The sequence below is a fragment of the Oncorhynchus gorbuscha genome, unplaced genomic scaffold, assembly GCF_021184085.1.
Source record: "Oncorhynchus gorbuscha isolate QuinsamMale2020 ecotype Even-year unplaced genomic scaffold, OgorEven_v1.0 Un_scaffold_764, whole genome shotgun sequence".
NCBI classification, from domain to species: domain Eukaryota; kingdom Metazoa; phylum Chordata; class Actinopteri; order Salmoniformes; family Salmonidae; genus Oncorhynchus; species Oncorhynchus gorbuscha.
This window is the reverse complement of record NW_025745557.1, coordinates 227,227-251,633: the sequence shown is the minus strand read 5'-3', so window position 1 is coordinate 251,633 and position 24,407 is coordinate 227,227. Positions and strand designations below refer to the sequence as shown.

At 43.4% G+C, this 24,407-nt stretch overlaps 1 pseudogene; it reads right to left on the bottom strand.

The window, feature by feature from the left end:
• Positions 1–23,754, bottom strand: part of LOC124019201 — a 71,541-nt pseudogene extending 47,787 nt beyond the window's left edge.
• Between the last annotated feature and the right edge of the window lie 653 nt (positions 23,755–24,407).

Here is a 24,407-nt window from a genome sequence, read left to right as displayed (position 1 = left end):
AGGTTTTTTCAGAAGGGGTGCAACTCTCGCTCTCTTGAAGACGGAAGGGACGTAGCCAGCGGTCAGGGATGAGTTGATGAGCGAGGTGAGGTAAGGGAGAAGGTCTCCGGAAATGGTCTGGAGAAGAGAGGAGGGGATAGGGTCAAGCGGGCAGGTTGTTGGGCGGCCGGCCGTCACAAGACGCGAGATTTCATCTGGAGAGAGAGGGGAGAAAGAGGTCAGAGCACAGGGTAGGGCAGTGTGAGCAGAACCAGCGGTATCGTTTGACTTAGCAAACGAGGATCGGATGTCGTCGACCTTCTTTTCAAAATGGTTGACGAAGTCATCTGCAGAGAGGGAGGAGGGGGGGGAGGAGGATTCAGGAGGGAGGAGAAGGTGGCAAAGAGCTTCCTAGGGTTAGAGGCAGATGCTTGGAATTTAGCGTGGTAGAAAGTGGCTTTAGCAGCAGAGACAGAGGAGGAAAATGTAGAGAGGAGGGAGTGAAAGGATGCCAGGTCCGCAGGGAGGCGAGTTTTCCTCCATTTCCGCTCGGCTGCCCGGAGCCCTGTTCTGTGAGCTCGCAATGAGTCATCGAGCCACGGAGCGGGAGGGGAGGACCGAGCCGGCCTGGAGGATAGGGGACATAGAGAGTCAAAGGATGCAGAGAGGGAGGAGAGGAGGGTTGAGGAGGCAGAATCAGGAGATAGGTTGGAGAAGGTTTGAGCGGAGGGAAGAGATGATAGGATGGAAGAGGAGAGAGTAGCGGGGGAGAGAGAGCGAAGGTTGGGACGGCGCGATACCATCCGAGTAGGGGCAGTGTGGGAGGTGTTGGATGAGAGCGAGAGGGAAAAGGATACAAGGTAGTGGTCGGAGACTTGGAGGGGAGTTGCAATGAGGTTAGTGGAAGAACAGCATCTAGTAAAGATGAGGTCGAGCGTATTGCCTGCCTTGTGAGTAGGGGGGGAAGGTGAGAGGGTGAGGTCAAAAGAGGAGAGGAGTGGAAAGAAGGAGGCAGAGAGGAAAGAGTCAAAGGTAGACGTGGGGAGGTTAAAGTCGCCCAGAACTGTGAGAGGTGAGCCGTCCTCAGGAAAGGAGCTTATCAAGGCATCAAGCTCATTGATGAACTCTCCGAGGGAACCTGGAGGGCGATAGATGATAAGGATGTTAAGCTTGAAAGGGCTGGTAACTGTGACAGCATGGAATTCAAAAGGAGGCGATAGACAGATGGGTAAGGGGAGAAAGAGAGAATGACCACTTGGGAGAGATGAGGATCCCGGTGCCACCACCCCGCTGACCAGAAGCTCTCGGGGTGTGCGAGAACACGTGGGCGGACGAAGAGAGAGCAGTAGGAGTAGCAGTGTTGTCTGTGGTGATCCATGTTTCCGTCAGTGCCAAGAAGTCGAGGGACTGGAGGGAGGCATAGGCTGAGATGAACTCTGCCTTGTTGACCGCAGATTGGCAGTCCCAGAGGCTACCGGAGACCTGGAACTCCACGTGGGTCGTGCGCACTGTGACCACCAGAGTAGGGTGGCCGCGGCCACGCGGTGTGGAGCGTTTGTATGGTCTGTGCAGAGAGGAGAGAACAGGGATAAACAGACACATAGTTGACAGGCTACAGAAGAGGCTACGCTAATGCAAAGGAGATTGGAATGACAAGTGGACTACACGTCTCGAATGTTCAGAAAGTTAAGCTACGTAGCAAGAATCTTATTGACTAAAATGATTAAAATGATACAGTACTGCTGAAGTAGGCTAGCTGGCAGTGGGTGCGTTGTTGACACTACACTAATCAAGTCGTTCCGTTGAGTGTAATAGTTTCTGCAGTGTTGCTATTCGGGGGCAAGCTGGCTAGCTAGCAGTGTTGTTTACGTTACGTTGCGTTAAAAGAACGACAATAGCTGGCTAGCGAACCTAGAAAATCGCTCTAGATTACACAATTATCTTTGATACAAAGACGGCTATGTAGCTAGCTATGTAGCTAGCTACGATCAAACAAATCAAACCGTTGTACTGTAATGAAATGAAGTGAAAATGTGATACTACCTGTGAATGCGACCGGGTTGTTGAGTTCTATTCAGAAGACGTTGGCTAGCGTTGGCTAGCTAGCAGAGTCTCCTACGTTAAGGACGACAAATAGCTGGCTAGCTAACCTCGGTAAATTAAGATAATCACTCTAAGACTACACACTCTAAACCTAAACAACACAATTATCTTGGATACGAAGATACGAAGACAGCAAAGACAGCTATGTAGCTAGCTAACACTACACTAATCAAGTCGTTCAGTTGAGTGTAATAGTTTTCCAGTGCAGCTAATCAGTGGGCGTTAGCTAGCTGGCTAGTGAAGACTACGTTAGGACGGCGAAATACGATAATTACGCAATTATCTTTGATACAAAGACGGCTATGTAGCTAGCTGAGAAGAAATTGCTAAGATTAGACAAATCAAACCGTTGTTCTATAATGAAATATAATGAAATGTAATGAAATGTAATGAAAAAGTTATACTACCCGCGGGAGCGAAGTGCCGATGCGACCACTCGCTCCAACCCGGAAGCGATTAAGCAACATTCCACAGGCCACAATCAACAGCCTGATCAACTCTGTGTGAAAAAGATGTGTTGCACTGCATGAAGCAAACGGTGGTCACTCCAGATGCTGACTGGTTTTCTGATCCACGCTCCTACCTTTTTTGTACGGTATCTGTGACCAACAGATGCATATCTGTATTCCCAGTCATGTGAAATCCATAGAGTAGGGCCCAGTGAATTTATTTCAATTGACTGATTTCCTTATACAAACTGTAAATCAGTAAAATCTTTCAGATTGCTGCATATTGTGTTTCTATCTTTGTTCAGTGTAGTATACTCTGTTCATATTCATCTAAATCTATCTTTGTTCAGTGTAGTATACTCTGTTCATATTCATTTAAAGTTCCTGTTCTTTTTCAAAAACACATGCATGTCTGTGAAATCTGTGAGCACTGAGTGTATCCCAAAGGTTTTTATTTCCAAAGCCTTTTACATTGAATTCAGCAATTGCCATACTAATCTTGCTATTTGCGACCCGTGGCAACAACGACCACAAAATGTAAAATCCTCAAAAGTTTTGGCGATTAAAACTGCACCGCATCTGTCAACATAGCTCGTGGCTTATTATCGGCTGTATTAGGTTAGAAAATCCAACTTCTTGGATATAATGTGAATGATATGTTAGAGAAAGATCCCATTCAACAATTCAAAACATGAAGAATCATATTTGTCTTGGTAAAATGTATTTTATAACATAAGTGAAATGTCATTACCAAAACGTGTTTTCACCCACTCTGGGCAGAGGATGGACACCCTACATTAATGGCTAGACGTACTGTCACTTCCTGCATTGCTCCTTTGGGTACACTCACAATGGCTGCCAGTCCACCCTTTATGGCATCATTGATTTGAACACAGTCAGGAGTGAAAGAGGAGAAAAATGTGCGTCCCCCAAAAAACGTATTGCTATTCGAACGGTTAGTACGGAGACAGACACGCAGTCATTTTAAGTTCTCATTGTCACGTGCACAAATGCCTTTATTGTACCAAACCCAACACTGCAGTAATCAATATCAATGTAGCATTAACAATAACATAAGGTAGAACAAAGAAACCTAGATACAAGGTCATTTCCAATACCATATTTACAATGTGCAATCTACAAACAGTACACCATAATGGCAAAGCGACAGTTTAGATTTTTTTGCAAATGTAAAAAAAAACAAGAAACATAAATACCTTACTTACATAAGTATTCAGAACCTTTGCTATGAGACTCGGAATTGAGCTCAGGTGCATCCTGTTTCCATTGATCATCCTTGAGATGTTTCTATAATTTGATTGGAGTCCACCTGTAGTAAATTCAATTGATTGGACATGATTTGGAAAGGCACCTGTCTATTTTTTTATTTAACTAGGCAAGTCAGTTAAGAAAAAAATATGTTCAGGAGCCTGTTGGTGTCAGGTTTGATGCACGGTACCGCTTGCTGTGTGAAAGCAGAGAGAACAGTCTATGGCTTAGGAATTGAAGCTGTTCAGGAGCCTGTTGGTGTCAGACTTGATGCACGGTACCGCTTGCTGTGTGAAAGCAGAGAGAACAGTCTATGTCGTGAGTGGATGAAGTCTTTAAATATTTTACATGCCTTCCTTTCCCACCGTCTGATAGAGGTCCTGGATGGCAGGGAGCTCGGCACCAGTGATGTACTGGGCTGTCCGCACCACCCAAAACCAACTGATCAGGCCTACCAACCATGTGTCGTCAGCAAACTTGATGGGTGGGTCTAGGGTGTCTGGGATGATGGAGTAGATATGTGCCATAACCAGCATTTCAAAGCACTTCATGATTACAGATGTGAGTGCTACAGGGCAGTAGTTATTGTGGAATGAAGCCTTAAGAGTTTTTGGGAACAGGAACGATGGTGGTCATCTTAAGACGTGGGGATTACAAACTGGGACAAGGAGAGTTTGTAAATTACAGTGAATATGCCTGCCAGCATTTCTGTGCATGCTCCCTGGAATACCATCCAGCACTGCGGCCTTGCGAGTGTTGAGATCACCCAGTCCTCTAGGTCGGCGGGGGCCCTCATGCACGGTACGGTGTTGTTATTGTTGAAGCGTACATAAAATGCATTGAGTTGGTCTGAAAAAGAGGCATCGTTGGGCAGATCATGGCCCTGTGTGTGTGTGTGTGTGTGTGTGTGTGTGTGTGTGTGTGTGTGTGTGTGTGTGTGTGTGTGTGTGTGTGTGTGTGTGTGTGTGTGTGTGTGTGTGTGTGTGTGTGTGTGTGTGTGTGTGTGTGTGTGTGTGTGTGTGTGTGTGTGTGTGTGTGTGTGTGTGTGTGTGTGTGTGTGTGTGTGTGTGTGTGTGTGTGTGTGTGTGTGTGTGTGTGTGTGTGTGTGTGTGTGTGTGTGTGTGCGCGTGTGTGTGTGTGTGTGTGTGTGTGTGTGTGTGTGTGTGTGTGTGTGTGTGTGTGTGTGTGTGTGTGTGTGTGTGTGTGTGTGTGTGTGTGTGTGTGTGTGTGTGTGTGTGTGTGTGTGTGTGTGTGTGTGTGTGTGTGTGTGTGTGTGTGTGTGTGTGTGTGTGTGTGTGTGTGTGTGTGTGTGTGTGTGTGTGTGTGTGTGTGTGTGTGTGTGTGTGTGTGTGTGTGTGTGTGTGTGTGTGTGTGTGTGTGTGTGTGTGTGTGTGTGTGTGTGTGTGTGTGTGTGTGTGTGTGTGTGTGTGTGTGTGTGTGTGTGTGTGTGTGAGTGTGTCTGCATGATCGCACATGTGTTTGTGTGTCAGGTTACAGCAGCTCACCACGGGGCCCCTCCTACTGCGTCTCTCCAGCCATTCATGCTTCCAGTTGGGCATGCAGGTAGCTTTGAGTTTCTCCCGGATCATCCTCTCCTCAGGGCGGTCCTCAATCTTCTGCAGGCCTCGCAGGGTGTCTTTACTCTCGATGTCGCAACTACACAAAAACCACAGAGAAAGCATAGTTAAACAATACACTCTACAGGGTGGGCATAATGTGCTAGTGTAGGGATGTGGTATGGTGAACCATGCTTGCATGATGAGTAACCTTGTCTAAGACCTGAAAACTTGGATTTTGGGAAGCTAACACATGTTGTGACTAAAGAGCCCACAGAGAGAGCAGAGGAAGAGAACTCTACAGAGTATGACTAACCTTGTCTAAGACATGAAGATTTGCATTAGCTCCCTGAGCTAATGCCTAGGCTTTAGCTCAAAAGGCTACCAAAGGGAGAGGGAGTAGAGTAAGATAATACGTGGTCTGCCATGCTACACGTCCAAGTCTCATTCATGGGGTTCGTATAGACAGTGGCAAGTGAAATTCAATAACTTAAGGACCATCAATTTGTAATCATTCCTATTATGCAATTGTTTCTAGTCACCACCAGATGGCAATATATCTCCACAAAAAAACTATTCATCACTATCTTACAAGTTCTACTCTCTAACACATGCTTCACTTCTTATTTACTACATACATGATTGGTAAGTTAGTACTGATGATGTTGACTTCTATGATATTCCTTATATGAACTAACTCAGTGAAATCTTTTACATTGTTTCGTGTTTATATTGATGTTTAGTGTAAATAATCATATGAAATTGTCTTTAATGGCTATTATAATAAATGGTGTCCAGGTCAGGATAACCAAAACATTTCTTTATTAAAGACTATCAGAAAGAATGTTGGTACTTATTTATTTTGATCAAAGCCATGAATGACTGAGTCACTCAGCTTTATGTAGGTGCCGAAGCTATATGAATGCGCCATCAACTTGATTATTTAGCTGACATCACTTGTTTATATTTAGTCAACACATACATACATCTTAAGAATATCATGGAATATAATTCAACGTTTTTGTTTCTCTTAGAATAAAAAACCTTATTGTAACAACAGTTTTAAGTAATACTGAAGAGGTGGTGGTGATTGCTCTAAATCTCCACCTTGTGGTGATTTAGAGCAATGAAGCAGTGATGCAGGGTGCCATACTAAACCACAAATTACCTCTAAATGCCGCAGCATAATCTCAAAACTTTTAGTTGAGCAACCACTGTAGCTGATGGGATACGCGAGCTAAATTCCTTGCCCAATGACGACAGTTTTATCAACAACGAGCTGCGGTTTTGGAATAATTGTGTCCTGTCTATTTTCCGCTTAGGCCACTTTGTGAACTGCTATTATTATACATATATTTTATTTATTTAACTAGGTAAGTCAGTTAAGAACAAATTCTTATTTACAATGACGGCCTACCCCGGCCAAACCCTAACCCAGACGACACTGGGCAATCGTGCGCTGCCCTATGGGACTCCCAATCACGGCCGGTTGTGATACAGCCTGAAACAGAACCAGGGTCTGTAGTGACGCCTCTAGCACTGAGATGCAATGCCTTAGACTGCTGCACCACTCGGGAGCCTTTGCATTTAGAATTGGTTAGCCTAGGCTATAACACCCCTAAACATAGACAGGTTCCACACTGAAAACACACAAAAACATTAGTTTGATAAAGACAAAAAGCTCATTTTAAATCAGGATCATTAAGCCTAGGCCTACTCACCAAACCAGATGTTGTGGCCATAATTCATCACCATGCAGTGTTCAATGTGGAATTCTTCATCCATTTTAAAAATTCAAAAAGAACAGGCAGAATAAACTAAATCCAACATCTGCATATTGAAAAGAAGACTGTCTTTCAACTCGCCAAATTGAGCCCAGTTTCAAATGATGATTCTTTTGAGAAGAACTGTTCCAGACGCGATATGCGCATCACTTCACAGTGACAACTTTATTTCATTTAGAAAAATATTCTGTTCAATTTTATTCTGTTATCTTACATCATGTTTTTTTTTTACTATAAAATAGGTGTCTTGACTGTGATACGGGCTCGGGAAATAAGAGGGTCTTGCCTGCTAAATTAACAAAGCAAGGCCATGCCCTTGCATGGCAATAGAGGTTACTGACTTTTTGAAGATTGTGTTCCATGATATAATATTACAAGTTGATATTACGATTTCTATAAATTCATCTTTAAAAAAAGTGTCACATTCTACACACTATACCCCATAATGTTAGAGTGGAATTATCTTTTCAGAAACATTTACAAATAAATAAGAAACAAAAAGCTGAAATGTTTTGAGTCAATGAGATTATAACTTTACTAGTAAAGTTGTGGGGCTTGCTAAACCTCAAATTATTTTTGTGGTAGTGGAAAAATGTTAAGTAGTTGTTATATTATTTGAATAGTGGAATCTTTTCGAATGCCCATCGATAGTCAGTTGTTTTGGTCAGTAGTTGTGGTCAGTAGTTGTGTGGTTCAGTAGTTTTACTCAGTAGTTGTGTGGTCAGGAGTTTTATCTTTTTGGCCAGAAGTTAGTGGTCACTAGTGGTCAGTAGTGTGAATAAGTAGTTGTGTGGTTCTGGTCAGTAGTTTTGTGGTCAGTAGTTGTTTGGTTGTGGTCAGTAGGTGTGGTCAGTAGTTGTGTGGCTGTGGTCAGTAATTGTGGTCAGCAGTTGTGGCCAGGTGGTTGTGGTCAGTAGTTGACAGGTGGTTGTGTGGTCAGTAGTTGTGTGGTTGTGTTCAGTAGGTTAGGTCAGTAGGTGTGGTCAGTAGTTGTGGGGTCAGTAAATACGTGGCTGTGGTCAGTAATTGAGTGGTTCTGTAGTTGTGTGGTCAGTAGGGGTGGTCAGTAGTTGTGTGGCTGTGGTCAGTAATTGTGTGGTCAGTAGTTGTGTGGTTGTGGTCAGTAGGTTAGTTCAGTAGGTGTGGTCAGTAGTTGTGGGGTCAGTAAATACGTGGCTGTGGTCAGTAATTGAGTGGTTCTGTAGTTGTGTGGTCAGTAGTGGTGGTCAGTAGTCATGGTCAGAAGTTGTGTTCAGTGGTTGTGATCAGTAGTTGTGTGGTTGTGATCAGTAGTTGTGTGGTTGTGGGCAGTAATATTGGTCAGTAATTGTGGTGAGTAGTTGTAGTCAGTAGGTGATCAGTAGTTATGGTGATTAGATGTGTGGTCAGTAGTTGTGTGGTTGTGGACAATAGTTGCGTGGTTGTGGTCATGAGATTTGGTCAGCAGTTGTGTAATCAGTAGTTGTAGTTGTGTGGTCAGTAGTTGTGTGGTAAATATGTGTGTGGTTGTGTGGTCAGTAGTTGTGTGGTTGTGGTTAGTAGTTGTGATCAGCACTTGTGGTCAGTAGTTAAGTGTTCAGCTATGAAGACATTCTCTCCCTACGAGTCAAGCGCTGCTAGGCAACAGTAGCCTTGGCAACACTGCTCCCTTATGGATAAAGCTAGTGTGAAAAACATGCTAACAACAAACGTTTTTCTTTAAACTAAATAAATAAATACTGCACAATTTTGCACGCCCAATTTTTCAGTTTTTGATTTGTTAAAAAAGTTTGAAATATCCAATAAATGTCGTTCCACTTCATGATTGTGTCCCACTTGTTGTTGATTCTTCACAAAAAAATACAGTTTTATATCTTTATGTTTGAAGCCTGAAATGTGGCAAAAGGTCGCAAAGTTCAAGGGGGCCGAATACTTTCGCAAGGCACTGTAGCTGATGACACAACAGTGATAGGCCTGATCACCGACAACAATGAGATCAGGAGGAAGAGGTCAGAGACCTGACTGTGTGGTGCCAGGACAACAACCTCTCCCTCAACGTGATCAAGACAAAGGAGATGATTGTGGACTAGAGGAAAAGGAGGCCCGAGCCACGCCCCCATTCTCTTCGACGGGGCTGTAGCGGAGCAGGTTGAGAGCTTCAAGTTCCTTGGCATCCACGTCACCAAAAACGACAACGCCTATTCCACCTCAAAAGACTGAAAATATTTGACATGGGTCCTTAGATCCTCAAAAGGTTTTACATCTGCACCATCAAGAGCATCCTGACTGGTTGCATCACTGCCTGGTATGGCAACTGGTCGGCCTCCGACCGCAAGGCACTACAGAGGGTAGTGCATACGGCCCAGTGCATCACTGGGGCCAAGCTTCCTACCATCCAATACCTCTATACCAGGCGGTGTCAGGAAGGCCTGAAAACTGTCAGACTCCAGCCACCCTAGTCATAGACTGTTTTCCCTGCTACCGCACAACAAGCGGTACCAGAGCGCCAAGTCTAGGTCCAAGAGGCTTCTAAACAGCTTCTATCCCCAAACCAGAAGACTCCTGAACATCTAATCAAATGTCTACCCAGACTTTTGCATTGCCCCCCACGCTGCTGCTACTCTCTGTTATCATCTATGCATAGCCACTTTAATAACTCTACCTACATGTACATAATTACCTCAATTACCTCGACACTGGTGCCCCCGCACATTAACACATTGCCTCTGTACTGGTACCCCCTGTAATATAGCCCCACTATTGTTATTTACTGCTTCTCTTTAATTATTTGCTATTCTTATCTCTTACTTTTTTTGTTGTATTTTCTTAAAACTGCATTCTTGGTTAAGGGCTTGTAAAGTAAACATTTCAACTGTTGTATTCGGCACATGTGACAAATAACATTTGATTTGATTTAACAGTGGTTGAGAGAATGCCAAGCGTGTGCAAAGCTGTCATCAAGGCAAAGGGTAGCAACTTTGAAGAACCTCAAATTGAAAATATATTTGTTGAACACGTTTTTGGTTACTACATGATTCCATATGTGTTATTTCATCGTTTTGATGTCTTCACTATTATTCTACAATGTAGAAAATAGTCAAATAAAATAAAATCCGTGAATGAGTAGGTGTGTCCAAACTAGTGACTGGTACTGTAAACCAACATGTGATACATACCCTCTAACTTTTTGTCTGAGTTATTACAAAAAGTGGTCAAAGTATCTGATTTGTGTCAAAAGTTATATTGTTGTATATTACAGTGAATGGAATGTTGGAAGTAATGATGTCGCAATTGAGCCTTTAGGAAGTTGAAGAAATCGTATATACAAGGGGATGGAGGACAATTTAAATTTTAGTATAAAATATATTGACCGCATTATCTACCAAGGGAATTCTCTTTGATTATAATCACAGCCGTATATATTCCACCCCACGCAGACACATCGATGGCCTGAACTAACTTTATTTGACTCTTTGCAAACTGGAAACCACATATCCTGAGGCTGCAATCATTGTAGCTAGGAATTTTAACAAGGCTAATCTCAAAACAAGACTCCCTAAATTGTATCAGCATATCGATTGCACAACCAGGGCTGGTAAAACCCTGGATCATTGCTATTCTAACTTCCGCGACGCATATAAGGCCCTCCCCCGCCCTCCTTTCGGAAAAGCTGACCAAGACTCCATTTTGTTGCTCCCTGCCTACAGACAGAAACTAAAACAAGAAGCTCCCGCGCTCAAGTCTGTTCAACGCTGGTCCGACCAATCTGATTTCACACTTCAAGACTGCTTCGATCGAGTGGATTGGGATACATTCCGCATTGCGTCCAACAACAACATTGACGAATACGCTGATTCGGTGAGCGAGTTCATTAGAAAGTGCATTGACGATGTCGTTCCCATAGCAACGATTAAAACGTTCCCAAACCAGAAACCCTGGATTGATGGCAGCATTCACGTGAAACTGAAAGCGTGAACCACTGCTTTTAATCAGGGCAAGGTGATTGGAAACATGACCGAATACAAACAGTGTAGCTATTCCCTCCGCAAGGCAATCAAACAAGCTAAGCGTCAGTATAGAGACAAAGTAGAGTCACAATTCAACAGCTTAAACACAAGAGGAATGTGGCAGGGTCTACAGTCAATCACATTACAAAAAGAAAACCAGCCCCGTCGCGGACCAGGATGTCTTGCTCCCAGACAGACTAAATCACTTTTTTGCCCGCTTTGAGGACAATACAGTGCCACTGACACGGCCCGCAACCAAAACCTGCGGACTCTCCTTCATTGCAGCCAACGTGAGTAAAACATTTGAACGTGTTAACCCTCGCAAGGCTGCAGGCCCAGATGGCATCCCCAGCCGCGTCCTCAAAGCATGCACAGACCAGCTGGCTGGTGTGTTTACGGACATATTCAATCAAACCTTATCCCAGTCTGCAGTTCCCACATGCTTCAAGAGGGCCACCATTGTCCCTGTTCCCAAGAAAGCTAAGGTAACTGAGCTAAATGACTACCGCCCCGTAGCACTCACTTCCGTCATCATGAAGTGCTTTGAGAGACTAGTCAAGGACCATATCACCTCCACCCTACCTGACACCCTAGACCCACTCCAATTTGCTTACCGCCCCAATAGGTTAACAGACGACGCAATCACACTGCACACTGCCCTAACCCATCTGGACAAGAGGAATACCTATGTAAGAATGCTGTTCATTGACTACAGCTCAGCATTTAACACAATAGTACCCTCCAATCTGGTCATTTAGCTCAAGATCCTGTGACTTGACCCCACCCTGTGCAACTGGGTCCTGTACTTTGACGGGCTGCCCCCAAGTGGGGGCCCTCGGAGTGTGGTGTCAGGAAAATAACCTTACACTCAACGTCAGCAAAACAAAGGAGATGATGGTTGACTTCAGGAAACAGCAGAGGGAGCACCCCCCTATCCACATCGACAGGACAGTAGTGGAGAAGATGGAAAGTTGTAAGTTACTTTTCGTACACATCACGGACAAGCTGAAATGGTCCACCCACACAGACAGCGTGGTGAAGAAGGCGCAACGACGCCTCTTTAACCTCAGGAGGCTGAAGAAATTTGGCTTGTCACCAAAAACACTCACAAACTATTACATATGCACAATCGAGAGCATCCTGTCGGGCTGTATCACCGCCTGGTACGGAAACTGCTCCGCCCACAACCGTAAGGCTCTACAGAGGGTAGTAAGGTCTGCACAACGCATCACCGGGGGCAAACTACATGCCTTCCAGGACACCCACACCACCCGATGTTACAGGAAGGCCATCAAGGACAACAACCACCCGAGCCACTGCCTGTTCACCCCGCTATCATCCAGAAGGCGAGGTCAGTACAGGTGCATCACAGCAGGGACCGAGAGACTGCTTCTATCAGACAGCTTCTATCTCAAGGCCATCAGACTGTTAAAACAGCCATCACTGTTTCATCATTCATCATTCTGTAGCTCAGTTGGTAGAGCATGGCGCTTGTAACGCCAGGGTAGTGGGTTCGATTCCCGGGACCACCCATACGTAGAATGTATGCACACATGACTGTAAGTCGCTTTGGATAAAAGCGTCCGCTAAATGGCATATATACTAACATTGAGTGGCTGCTGCCAACATACTGACTCAACTCTAGCCACTTTAATAATTAAAAAGTGGATGTAATAAATGTATCACTTTAAACAATGCCACTTTATATAATGTTTACATACCCTATATTACTCATCTCATATGTATATACTGCACTCTATACCATCTACTGCATCTTGCTTATGCTGTTTGGCCATCGCTCATCCATATATCTACATGTACATATTCTTATTCATTCCTTTACACTTGTGTGTATAAGGTAGTTGTTGTGAAATTGTTAGGAATTTTTTGATTACTTGTTAGATATTACTGCACGGTCGGAACTAGAAGCACAAGCATTTCGCTACACTCGCATTAACATCTGCTAACCATGTGTATGTGACCAATAACATTTGATTTGATTTATGTTTTTCCACTTCACTCACACATGAACACTGAGGGAGGCTTGCGCTGCTGGCACAGATCAAATACTCCACTCCTGCTGACGTAGACTGTCGGCTGACGTAGCCTCAACAGCCAATCGCAGAATGTGACGACAGAACTAAAGCAAATTGTACAATATGGACAGGTTGATATGAAGATTTTTTATTTGGTAACATCGCACAGTGTGACATGTAATAATTTTAAAAGAGTGAATCCGACTTAGTGTGGGAAGGCCTTTAGCTACCATGTATTGGGTTTTTACTCTGTGGATGACATGTTGGTCGCAAACAGAGGGGGGCTCAAGTGTGCTGCCTTGAAAGTTGTAGCCTATTGACTAGTGGGAAGCCTTGTGTGTATTTCATGAGTGGCAGTGAGTGAGTGGGGACAATGAAACCAGATAGCAGGAATTTACCATCTTTCCTCTGAATAAAGGGTTGGTGGTGTGGCCATCGCCTCGCCTCTCAAATAACAGCTATCCCACAGTGCTGTGGTCTAGGAACAAAGGGGCATTGTGGGGCTGTGCAGGTGGGACGTGAAAGGGCCGGCAGGCTGGGAGTCTATTTCACTCACATACACACACGCACACAGCGCCAGGCTCGCTGGGCACACACACTTTCTCAGGAGTCTCTTCACTCCCAAAACTCTGGTTACTTGTTCACTGCTGGAGGGGACAGCGGAGTCACTGCTGCTTAATGGAGGATAATGGCAGACGGCGCCTGGTGTTTCTGGTCAAAACAAGGCTGAGGAGACTCAACAACAACTTTAAACACCACTTCAAAACGGACACGGCATAGCTAACCTTTCAGACAAAACAAAAAGCAGCAATTGAATTTGGCCTAAACAAAAAACATACATTTAAAAGGGAAAGAAACATATGCACATGACTAACTGATGCAACGAAAAGGTCAACTGTTCTGACTAATGTACACTACCGTTCAGAGGTTTAGGCTTACTTAGAAATGTCCTTGTTTTTGAAAGGCTAATTTTATGTCCATTAAAATAACATCAAATTGATCAGAAATACAGTGTAGACATTGTTAATGTTGTAAATGACTATTGTAGCTACATTGGCGTACAGAGGCCCATTATCAGCAACCATCACTCCTGTGTTCCAATGTTAGACGGCCAGTGTTATTGCCTCTTTCATCAGGACAACATTTTTCAGCTGTGGTAACAGAATTGCAAAAGGGTTTTCTGATGATCAATTAGCCTTTTAAATGATACACTTGGATTAGCTAACACAACGTGCCATTGGAACACAGGAGTGATGGTTGCTGATAATGGGTCTCTGTATACCTATGTAGATATTCCATAAAAAATCTGCCATTTCCAGATACAATCGTCATTTACAACATTAACAATGACCTTAGTGTGGGGGGAAGGAGGTAACTTAACTTCAGCCGTATTACAGCTGGCTGGCATCATCACCATGCAGTGGGTGATCTAACTCCACAGACCACCTAAGCGAGCAACCAATGGTGAAGTAATGGATCCTGGGAGATGTCCTCGACAGACCAATAAAAGTTGACCTGAGATCTGAGGCAATGTTTCTATTATAATTTGGGAACCAACGGTAGTGAACCAGTTAGACAGCTGAAACGGAACTGAAAAAGGCAATGCAATCCCCACAACAACTTGTCAAGTCATGAGACTAAACAGCCTGGTGGAGGTAGTTTTAAGTGGATCGTAAATTGGGATGACGTTTTAAATGAGTGCTTCCAAATCAATCAATGTGATTTAAGCCACTTTGCTGATGAATCTGGTTGCTTTTAGACCCATTAGTCTTATTAATGCTGATTCAAAGAACATCAGCAATGTAAACAGCCAGAAAACATTTCAGAGCAGGATTCTGTCCATCGTTTCCATGGTGAGAGAATCAGCCATGGAATAACTATTGTGACAAAGTGCGTCAGTGTTCCCAATAGAAGACAGCACACAAGACAACACCCACTGAAACACAGTGGAATTCTGCCTCACTGAATGTTATCTTCATCATCAGGTAGCCTGCCCACACATATTCCGCTCTATCTAGAGGATGGGAGTGCACGTGAGTATGAACATTTTAGCATCTATCACAAGTCACTCTTTCTCTAGAGAAACAACAGGTCCGGGGTATAAACCCATTGACATATCATTCCAACACATTCAAATGGCCCGTCTGAACTAGACAAACATGAAAATCTATCGTAATTTGTAATAACCTCAGCTAAGGGGACATTTCAGATGTCGTGTTGAAGCTCTATCTTCGGCATTAGTTTCCTCGCAGGCAAGCAAACAAAACAGCAGTTTAGGTCAGAGAGGGGAAATAAATCCAAGCAGATATCCTGCAATATACATGCCTGACAGACTGAAACTGGTCAACCAATATCAAGAGGAGCGATTGCCTACTTCCGCTTCAGATCACGTGGACAGGCGAGGGAAAAAACAACAGCATGACCTGAGATATTTCACAAGATTTTGAAAGATGCATTCCACAAGCTGCCGGTTTGAAACCATACACTGCCACCCGTGTCAATTCAGATAAAGGGTTGGTAAGGTAGGTAGAGCAAAAATGATTGAGGGCCTCAATAGCAATCTGATGCAAAGAGAGAAAAAACAGGATTCCCTGCCTCTGAGACTTTTTTAATGGATTTACTACAGACAGAGGTGATGTTATCCGTTGGGTACAGTTGAAGTCGGAAGTTTACATACACCTTAGCCAAATGCATTTAAACTCAGTTTCACAATTCCTGACATTTAATCCTAGTAAAACATTCCCTGTCTTAGGTCTGTTAGGATCACCACTTTATTTTAAGAATGTGAAATGTCAGAATAATAGTAGAGAGAATTATTTATTTCAGCTTTTATTTATTTCATCATATTCCCAGTGGGTCAGAAGTTTACATACACTCAATTAGTATTGGTAGCATTGCCTTCAAATTGTTTAACTTGGGTCAAACGTTTCGGGTAGTCTTCCACAAACTTCTCACAATAAGTTGGGTGAATGTTGGCCCTTTCCTCCTGACAGAACTGGTGTAACTGAGACATTGTTTGTAGGCCTCCTTGCTCGCACACGCTTTGTCAGTTCTGCCCTCAACTTTTCTATAGGATTGAGGCCTGGGCTTTGTGATGGCCACTCCAATACCTTGACGTTGCTGTCCTTAAGCCATTTTTTCCACAACTTTGGAAGTATGCTTGGGGTCATTGTCCATTTGGAAGACCCATTTGCGCCCAAGCTTTAACTTCCTGACTGATGTCTTGAGATGTTGCTTCAATATATCCACATAATTTCCCTCATGATGCCATCTATTTTGTGAAGTGCACAAGTCCCTCCTGCAGTAAAGCACCCCCACAACATGATGCTGCCACCCCCATGCTCACGGTTGGGATGGTGTTCTTCAGCTTGCAAGCATCCCCCTTTTTCCTCCAAACATAACGATGGTCATTATGGCCAAACAGTTATATTTTGTTTCATCAGACCAGAGGACATTTCTCCAAAAGGTATGATCTTTGTCCCCAGGTCTTGGCTGATTTCTTTTAATTTTCCCATGATGTAAAGCAAAGAGGCACTGAGTTTGAAGGTAGGCCTTGAAATACATCCACAGGCACACACCCAATTGACTCAAATTATGTCAATTAATTATGTCAATTAGCTTCTATGTCAGAAGCTTCTAAATCCATGACATAATTTTCTGGAATTTTCCAAGCTGTTTAAAGGCACAGTCAACTTAGTGTGTGTAAACTTCTGACCCGCTGGAATTGTGATACAGTGAATTATAAGTGAAATTATGTGTCAGTAAACAATTATTGGAAAAAATGACTTGAGTCATGCACAAAGTAGATGTCCTAACCAACTTGCCAAAACTAGTTTGTTAACAAGAAATGTGTGGAGTGGTTGAAAAATGAGTTTTAATGACTCCAACCTAAGTGTATGTAAACTTTCGACTTCAATTGTACGTGAAAAAAAAGTGGTTTCCTAAAGATGATACAACAAACACAACCACGACTTATTAGGGCCAAAATCATGAAAAGGTTTGAGCAGAGACATATCCACAGACTCATTTTGTTCCTCTCTGACATAAACTGTGGTTTTGTTTGCTCGCCTGAAGAGGTTTGGGTCCAAATCCCTGGTTGAGAATGGAACTGGGTCACCATGCAAGAGGTAAAAGCGGAGTTCATGTCAAATGTTATGCAAAACAGGAAACTGGACAGAGTCCAGAGTGTACCTTTCAGGGCCCCCCTTTGGAGACTTGAAGAACCAACGAACGTCTAGAAACATGGACTTTCTGCTGAAATTACCACAACATGAATATCTTGACTACAATAGATTGCCCTCCAGTGCTCTTTTAAAGCTCTGAAAACAAAATATAATCCGAATTGCTATTGACATACAGTATGAATCAGCATACTTGGTGCAGAGCACTTAAAGATGCACATCATGGAAGTTATAATATATTTCCCAATGTCTCAGCTCATGAAACCACACAAATCCTTAGTTTAAAGAAATTAATGAATTTAGCCTCTCAATATCTGACAACAATTCACAGTTGAGAGGTAATGCCCAACTATGCTTGAGTAATGGCAGGTCTACCCATTTAATAGCAATTTAGTTTGTTTCCCAATATTTTTCTAGCCGAGTTCTCTAGTTTTGATTTGAAACAAATACAAGAGTAGAAATCTACCAAATGTTGGACTAAAGCTGTGACCCTGCCTTTGAAAGATCTCTCTATTCCATAATCACATATGATTTAGGCTGCTGACAGAATTAACTCACCGGGTATTCACTTTCTCTAGATCTTATATTTGGAAATAATCTGAAGCTTTCATTTAAGTGTTGCTAACGTCTGAATGTAGTGCTAGTAAGGTCTCGCCTGCTAAATGTGTCTGATAAACTTCCAATATACAATTTAAAGTCACAAAAGTAGCAACACAATCAGTTTATCTGAGTCATTCCACTACAGCTGACACAGGTGGCAAGTGGGAGCTTTGTGTGCCCATTGCTTTGCTCTGAAATGTAGATGGGAATGCAGAGAAATTCCTCCCACCCAGAGTCTTTCAGACCGCTCGGCCCACACTGTGGTGGGGTGTATGGGGGGAGGGGGGGGGGTCACTCCACACCTTACCTCTCACAGCGGGGGAATCCCCAATAACCTCACCTGGGAGCCCTCAGCATTCTCATCAACACACAAACCAGGCCATTGTGCCTGCTGGGGGCTCCAATTCTCACAACCGAATACATTTAGTGCTCTCTTCCCCCCAACGTATCAGTGTGATTGTGCGCAGTGCCCTGACGAGCACACATTAATGGCCCACTAGTCAGTGCGCTGAAAGTGGAGCATGGCTTCCAAAGGGGAGGGTGCTCATGAGGCAGGATGAACACTGGTTTTTAGGAAGGGGGGATTGGCTGGCTCAATCTCATTCTCTCCCTCCCTTTTCAAACAAGGCTTGGACAATCCCAATACAAGTGTCAAAGGCAGGTAGAGGACACTATAGAAGGAATTCCAATGACAACTGCAAAGAGAATAACTATGCAAAGTAGCTATTTCCTAGCTGGAAATGCAGTCAATATGGCTCCTGGTGGCGTAGAACACATAAACCCAAGCCACAGAGAACTATGAGAACATCAGTTCTCCAAACAATGCTAAAAGACTCAAATCTCAAGGTCTCTGGAACATTCTAGACAAAGACACACACAACCACCAAACAAACTTGTGCTCGATGCCCTTTTGAGGGCCAGCATTGGTCTAAAGTTCACAAAAGCCATAATGTCTCTCTAATGAGACTCCATGGTTTCTTTGTTCAATGTTACACAGTGTAGTCCCACTTGCATGTTAATTTCACAAACAAAACATGACTTCCATGACTTCCTCTGCCGTGCATTCTAGTCATACCGGAGCTAAAGTAGACAGCTGCCGGTATTTACATTTACATTTAAGTCATTTAGCAGACGCTCTTATCCAGAGCGACTTACAAATTGGTGCATTCACCTTATGACATCCAGTGGAACAACCACTTTACAATAGTGCATCTAAATATTTTAAGGGGGGGGGGGAGAAGGATTACTTTATCCTATCCTAGGTATTCCTTAAAGAGGTGGGGTTTCAGGTGTCTCCGGAAGGTGGTGATTGACTCCGCTGTCCTGGCGTCGTGAGGGAGTTTGTTCCACCATTGGGGAGTCAGAGCAGCGAACAGTTTTGACTGGGCTGAGCGGGAACTGTACTTCCTCAGTGGTAGGGAGGCGAGCAGGCCAGAGGTGGATGAACGCAGTGCGCTTATTTGGGTGTAGGGCCTGATCAGAGCCTGGAGGTACTGAGGTGCCGTTCCCCTCACAGCTCCGTAGGCAAGCACCATGGTCTTGTAGCGGATGCGAGCTTCAACTGGAAGCCAGTGGAGAGAGCGGAGGAGCGGGATGACGTGAGAGAACTTGGGAAGGTTGAACACTAGACGGGCTGCGGCGTTCTGGATGAGTTGTAGGGGTTTAATGGCACAGGCAGGGAGCCCAGCCAACAGCGAGTTGCAGTAATCCAGACGGGAGATGACAAGTGCCTGGATTAGGACCTGCGCCGCTTCCTGTGTGAGGCAGGGTCGTACTCTGCGGATGTTGTAGAGCATGAACCTACAGGAACGGGCCACCGCCTTGATGTTAGTTGAGAACGACAGGGTGTTGTCCAGGATCACGCCAAGGTTCTTAGCGCTCTGGGAGGAGGACACAATGGAGTTGTCAACCGTGATGGCGAGATCATGGAACGGGCAGTCCTTCCCCGGGAGGAAGAGCAGTTCCGTCTTGCCGAGGTTCAGCTTGAGGTGGTGATCCGTCATCCACACTGATATGTCTGCCAGACATGCAGAGATGCGATTCGCCACCTGGTCATCAGAAGGGGGAAAGGAGAAGATTAATTGTGTGTCGTCTGCATAGCAATGATAGGAGAGACCATGTGAGGTTATGACAGAGCCAAGTGACTTGGTGTATAGCGAGAATAGGAGAGGGCCTAGACAGAGCCCTGGGGGACACCAGTGGTGAGAGCGCGTATCTTATCTATCTGACCTGCAAACCTGGTAAGTGTCACTTTGCTGCCTCAGAAGTACAGTGGCCACAAAAGTGCAAACCTAGCAGGCATAGGTCATTTCCCCAAGTGAATAAATACTTTCAGTGGATACATAAATAGTACAAAGTTCCTAAAACCACGTGTTCTGTGGATTTCAAAGGCGTTTCAGTTAATTGACGTTTGCTTATTAGACTGTCACAATTAATGGGCCGGCCTTGACCGTAATTCTTCAACCGACTGGAAAGCTATTGGACAGACAGAATGGAAATTGTCTTCAGCAAACTGTGTAATCCCGATATAACTCATTATACGTTGTTCATACCGCAAGACAGCCCACACATCCACCATTTACAATCTTAACATCCAAGTGTGTCCCAAGTGTGTTAAAGCACTCTTAAGGGGTCTGTGTGTTAAAGCACTTTTAAGGGGTCTGTGTGTTAAAGCACTCTTAAGGGGTCTGTGTGTTAAAGCACTCTTAAGGGGTCTGTGTGTTAAAGCACTCTTAAGGGGTCTGTGTGTTAAAGCACTCTTAAGGGGTCTGTGTGTTAAAGCATTCTTAAGGGGTCTGTGTGTTAAAGCACTCTTAAGGGGTCTGTGTGTTAAAGCACTCTTAAGGGGTCTGTGTGTTAAAGCACTCTTAAGGGGTCTGTGTGTTAAAGCACTCTTAAGGGGTCTGTGTGTTAAAGCACTCTTAAGGGGTCTGTGTGTTAAAGCACTCTTAAGGGGTCTGTGTGTTAAAGCACTCTTAAGGGGTCTGTGTGTTAAAGCACTCTTAAGGGGTCTGTGTGTTAAAGCATTCTTAAAGGGGTCTGTGTGTTAAAGCACTCTTAAGGGGTCTGTGTGTTAAAGCACTTTTAAGGGGTCTGTGTGTTAAAGCACTCTTAAGGGGTCTGTGTGTTAAAGCACTCTTAAGGGGTCTGTGTGTTAAAGCACTCTTAAGGGGTCTGTGTGTTAAAGCACTCTTAAGGGGTCTGTGTGTTAAAGCACTCTTAAGGGGTCTGTGTGTTAAAGCATTCTTAAGGGGTCTGTGTGTTAAAGCACTCTTAAGGGGTCTGTGTGTTAAAGCACTCTTAAGGGGTCTGTGTGTTAAAGCACTCTTAAGGGGTCTGTGTGTTAAAGCACTCTTAAGGGGTCTGTGTGTTAAAGCACTCTTAAGGGGTCTGTGTGTTAAAGCACTCTTAAGGGGTCTGTGTGTTAAAGCACTCTTAAGGGGTCTGTGTGTTAAAGCACTCTTAAGGGGTCTGTGTGTTAAAGCACTTTTAAGGGGTCTGTGTGTTAAAGCACTCTTAAGGGGTCTGTGTGTTAAAGCACTCTTAAGGAGTCTGTGTGTTAAAGCACTCTTAAGGGGTCTGTGTGTTAAAGCACTCTTAAGGGGTCTGTGTGTTAAAGCACTCTTAAGGGGTCTGTGTGTTAAAGCACTCTTAAGGGGTCTGTCTACACAGAATAAGCAAACGGAGCGTAGCGCAGTGTTGCAATGTCGTTTTTCGCCACGAAAAGGGGTGGCTCCTTGTAGTGCGCTCCAACATTTGACGTACTCCTGTGCCACATGAAAATATTATCACGCTGTGTCATCCCTTCTGTAGCCGTTGGGGAAGTCTTGTGTAGACAATGAAGATTTCTTGGTTCCTTGATCTAATCTATAGGCTATGCATCAAAGTAGCCAATTTTGCATTGATAAACAAATATAATCTCAGCGACTGTTCAAACAATAAACCAAATAACATTGTAGATTTGTTAGAATCCATCCAAAAAATGTATTTTGTTTAAAAGTAATAACTAGAGAGTTCAGGCTACTAGTAAATACAGCTGCGAAAAATGTGCTTTTTCTCCACGACCAAAACATGACAGCATTCTATTTTTAGTTAATATGGGAGTGAATACACTCAAGCAGCATTTTAAACTGGGATAATGTTACAGGTTACACTGGCAAGAATACAAATATTTGCCAGGGCATATTATTTAATTATGAATGTGATTATTTCCCACAGAGCTGTGGGGAGCTAAAAGGCTATCTAGCTTGCTATGTTTTTAGCCTAGCTAAAGCCAGATACAGTGGTTCCTCTAAAATTTGTGTCATACTGCGGAGACTGTGTGCTGCCTCATCATTCTGTGGCACGTCATTTAATTCTCAGTCATTTTTTATGTTACTGAAAGTTATTGCTAGTTTGACCACCAGAGGGCATCTTTGACAAGTATTTGGTAGTCTTCCTTATTGCAGAGACGCGGGAGACCGGGGTTCAATCCCCCAACGGGGAGGAAGGAGTAGGTTGTCCTTGTTCTTAACTGATTCCATATGTGTTTATTTCATAGTTGTGTCTTCAATATTATTCTACAATGTAGAAAATAGTAAAAATAAAGAAAAATCCTGGAATGAGTAGGTGTATCCAAACTTTTGACTGGTACTTGCTTAATTAATTTGATTAATATTATGGTTTTTCTATTCCATGAAAAAAGAAAAACACACTGGATAAATTCAGACAGTTTCGCTCTAGTCTATATTATTTGGTTTATATTGCCCATTCATTGTCAGTTAGAGACGGTAGTGGATTGGGACCCAAAAGCACAATCAGTGCTCGAACTCCCCCTTGGTCGTTAAGGAAAATCTGGTCTGTGATAAACCCCTGTCTTTTCACGCCTAGCTCGGCTATTAGACTATTCTTTAGTAAAGGTTGAATAGTCTATTGTTCAGCTATTAGCACCCTCCCAAACTTGCAACAAATGGATGTCTTTTTGTTGAGAGCAAAGCTTTTTTTATTTTCAAGTCAAAAATAAAAAGTAAAAAACAAACATGTTTTCAATCAAATATTTCGTAATAGAGTGCAAAACTTTATGCATTTTATTCCCCAAAATATTTTCAAAACCAAAAATGTACTTGAAAACAAAACTCCAATGTCATTTCGCTATCAACCACCCTCCATTTTGGCCATTTTCTGAGTGTCAATTTGACTACAACCAATACTGTTCAGCCTTTCTTTCCGACACAAAGGAAGTCATAGCGGACACCTACGAAGGACTGTGTGGTGATGGCATCTCAGGTAAGCAGCGCTGGGCGTTCTTCCGTCTAACTTTTTCATAGCTAGAAGTTAGCTCCTACGATTCAGTGTCGGTTCATAACATTCTACTATATTACATACATGCATGCATACCGTAGAATGATAAATCATGCAATTATTATTCTCAAGCTAGCCAAAGCATTCAGCTACGAACGCCTGTTCTCGCCGTTTTCAGTTGAATTAATCTAACTGTATTTCATGGCAACTCATAAGCAGGCCATGTCCTATTTGTTTCATAGTTGATATATAATCATATTTCATGACAGTGTAACGGTTAGATGTTTTTACAGAGGGATGAAAGAACACAATATGTCTGTCGGGGAATGCTATTCTGATAGGTCAGATGAATAGTTAGACCAGAAAGCCAGGACCATTAAGGCAAAGATGTCCCATGAGGGCATTAGAATGGTCAAAGGAAGTCTCAGAGCAGTGGGCCATCGTGTACAATGGAGAAGAGTTAGGGAGTGTCTGCAGCGTGTAGATGGTGGCTTTAGAATGGTCAAAGGAAGTCTCAGAGCAGTGGGCCATCGTGTACAATGGCGAAGAGGCTTTGCAGCGTGTAGATGGCGCAGGTATCATTGCCAGAATGATCCATTGCATTGCTCGGCAAAAATACTCTGATCCTGCTCCCCTGTGTCTCGTCCACATTGATACAAATCATAAATTGATAAGGTACTAAGATGTATAATGTCTGCATCAAATCTAAGAAGTTATTTTAACTTTTTTATTCTTACTTATTTGTAGATGTCACGATCGTCGTATTGAGTAGACCAAAGAGCAGCGTGGTGTGAATGCATGATTTTAATGATTGGACGAAAAAACACGAAGTACACTAAAACAAACTAACAAGACGACCGTGACCGCTAAAGAAACTGAGTGCTAACATGCAACATCACATAGACAATAACCCACCAAATACCCAAAGAGGATGGCTGCCTAAATATGGTTCCCAATCAGAAACAACTATAAACAGCTGCCTCTAATTGAGAACCAATCTAGGCAACCATAGACATAGATAAACACCTAGATGGTAAACAACCCCATAAACCTACAAAAAAAACCTAGACAGTACAAAAACATCACCCATGTCACACCCTGACCTAACCAAAACATATAAAGAAAACAAAGAATACTCAGGTCAGGGCGTGACAGTAGACATATTTTCAATGATGTATGAAATG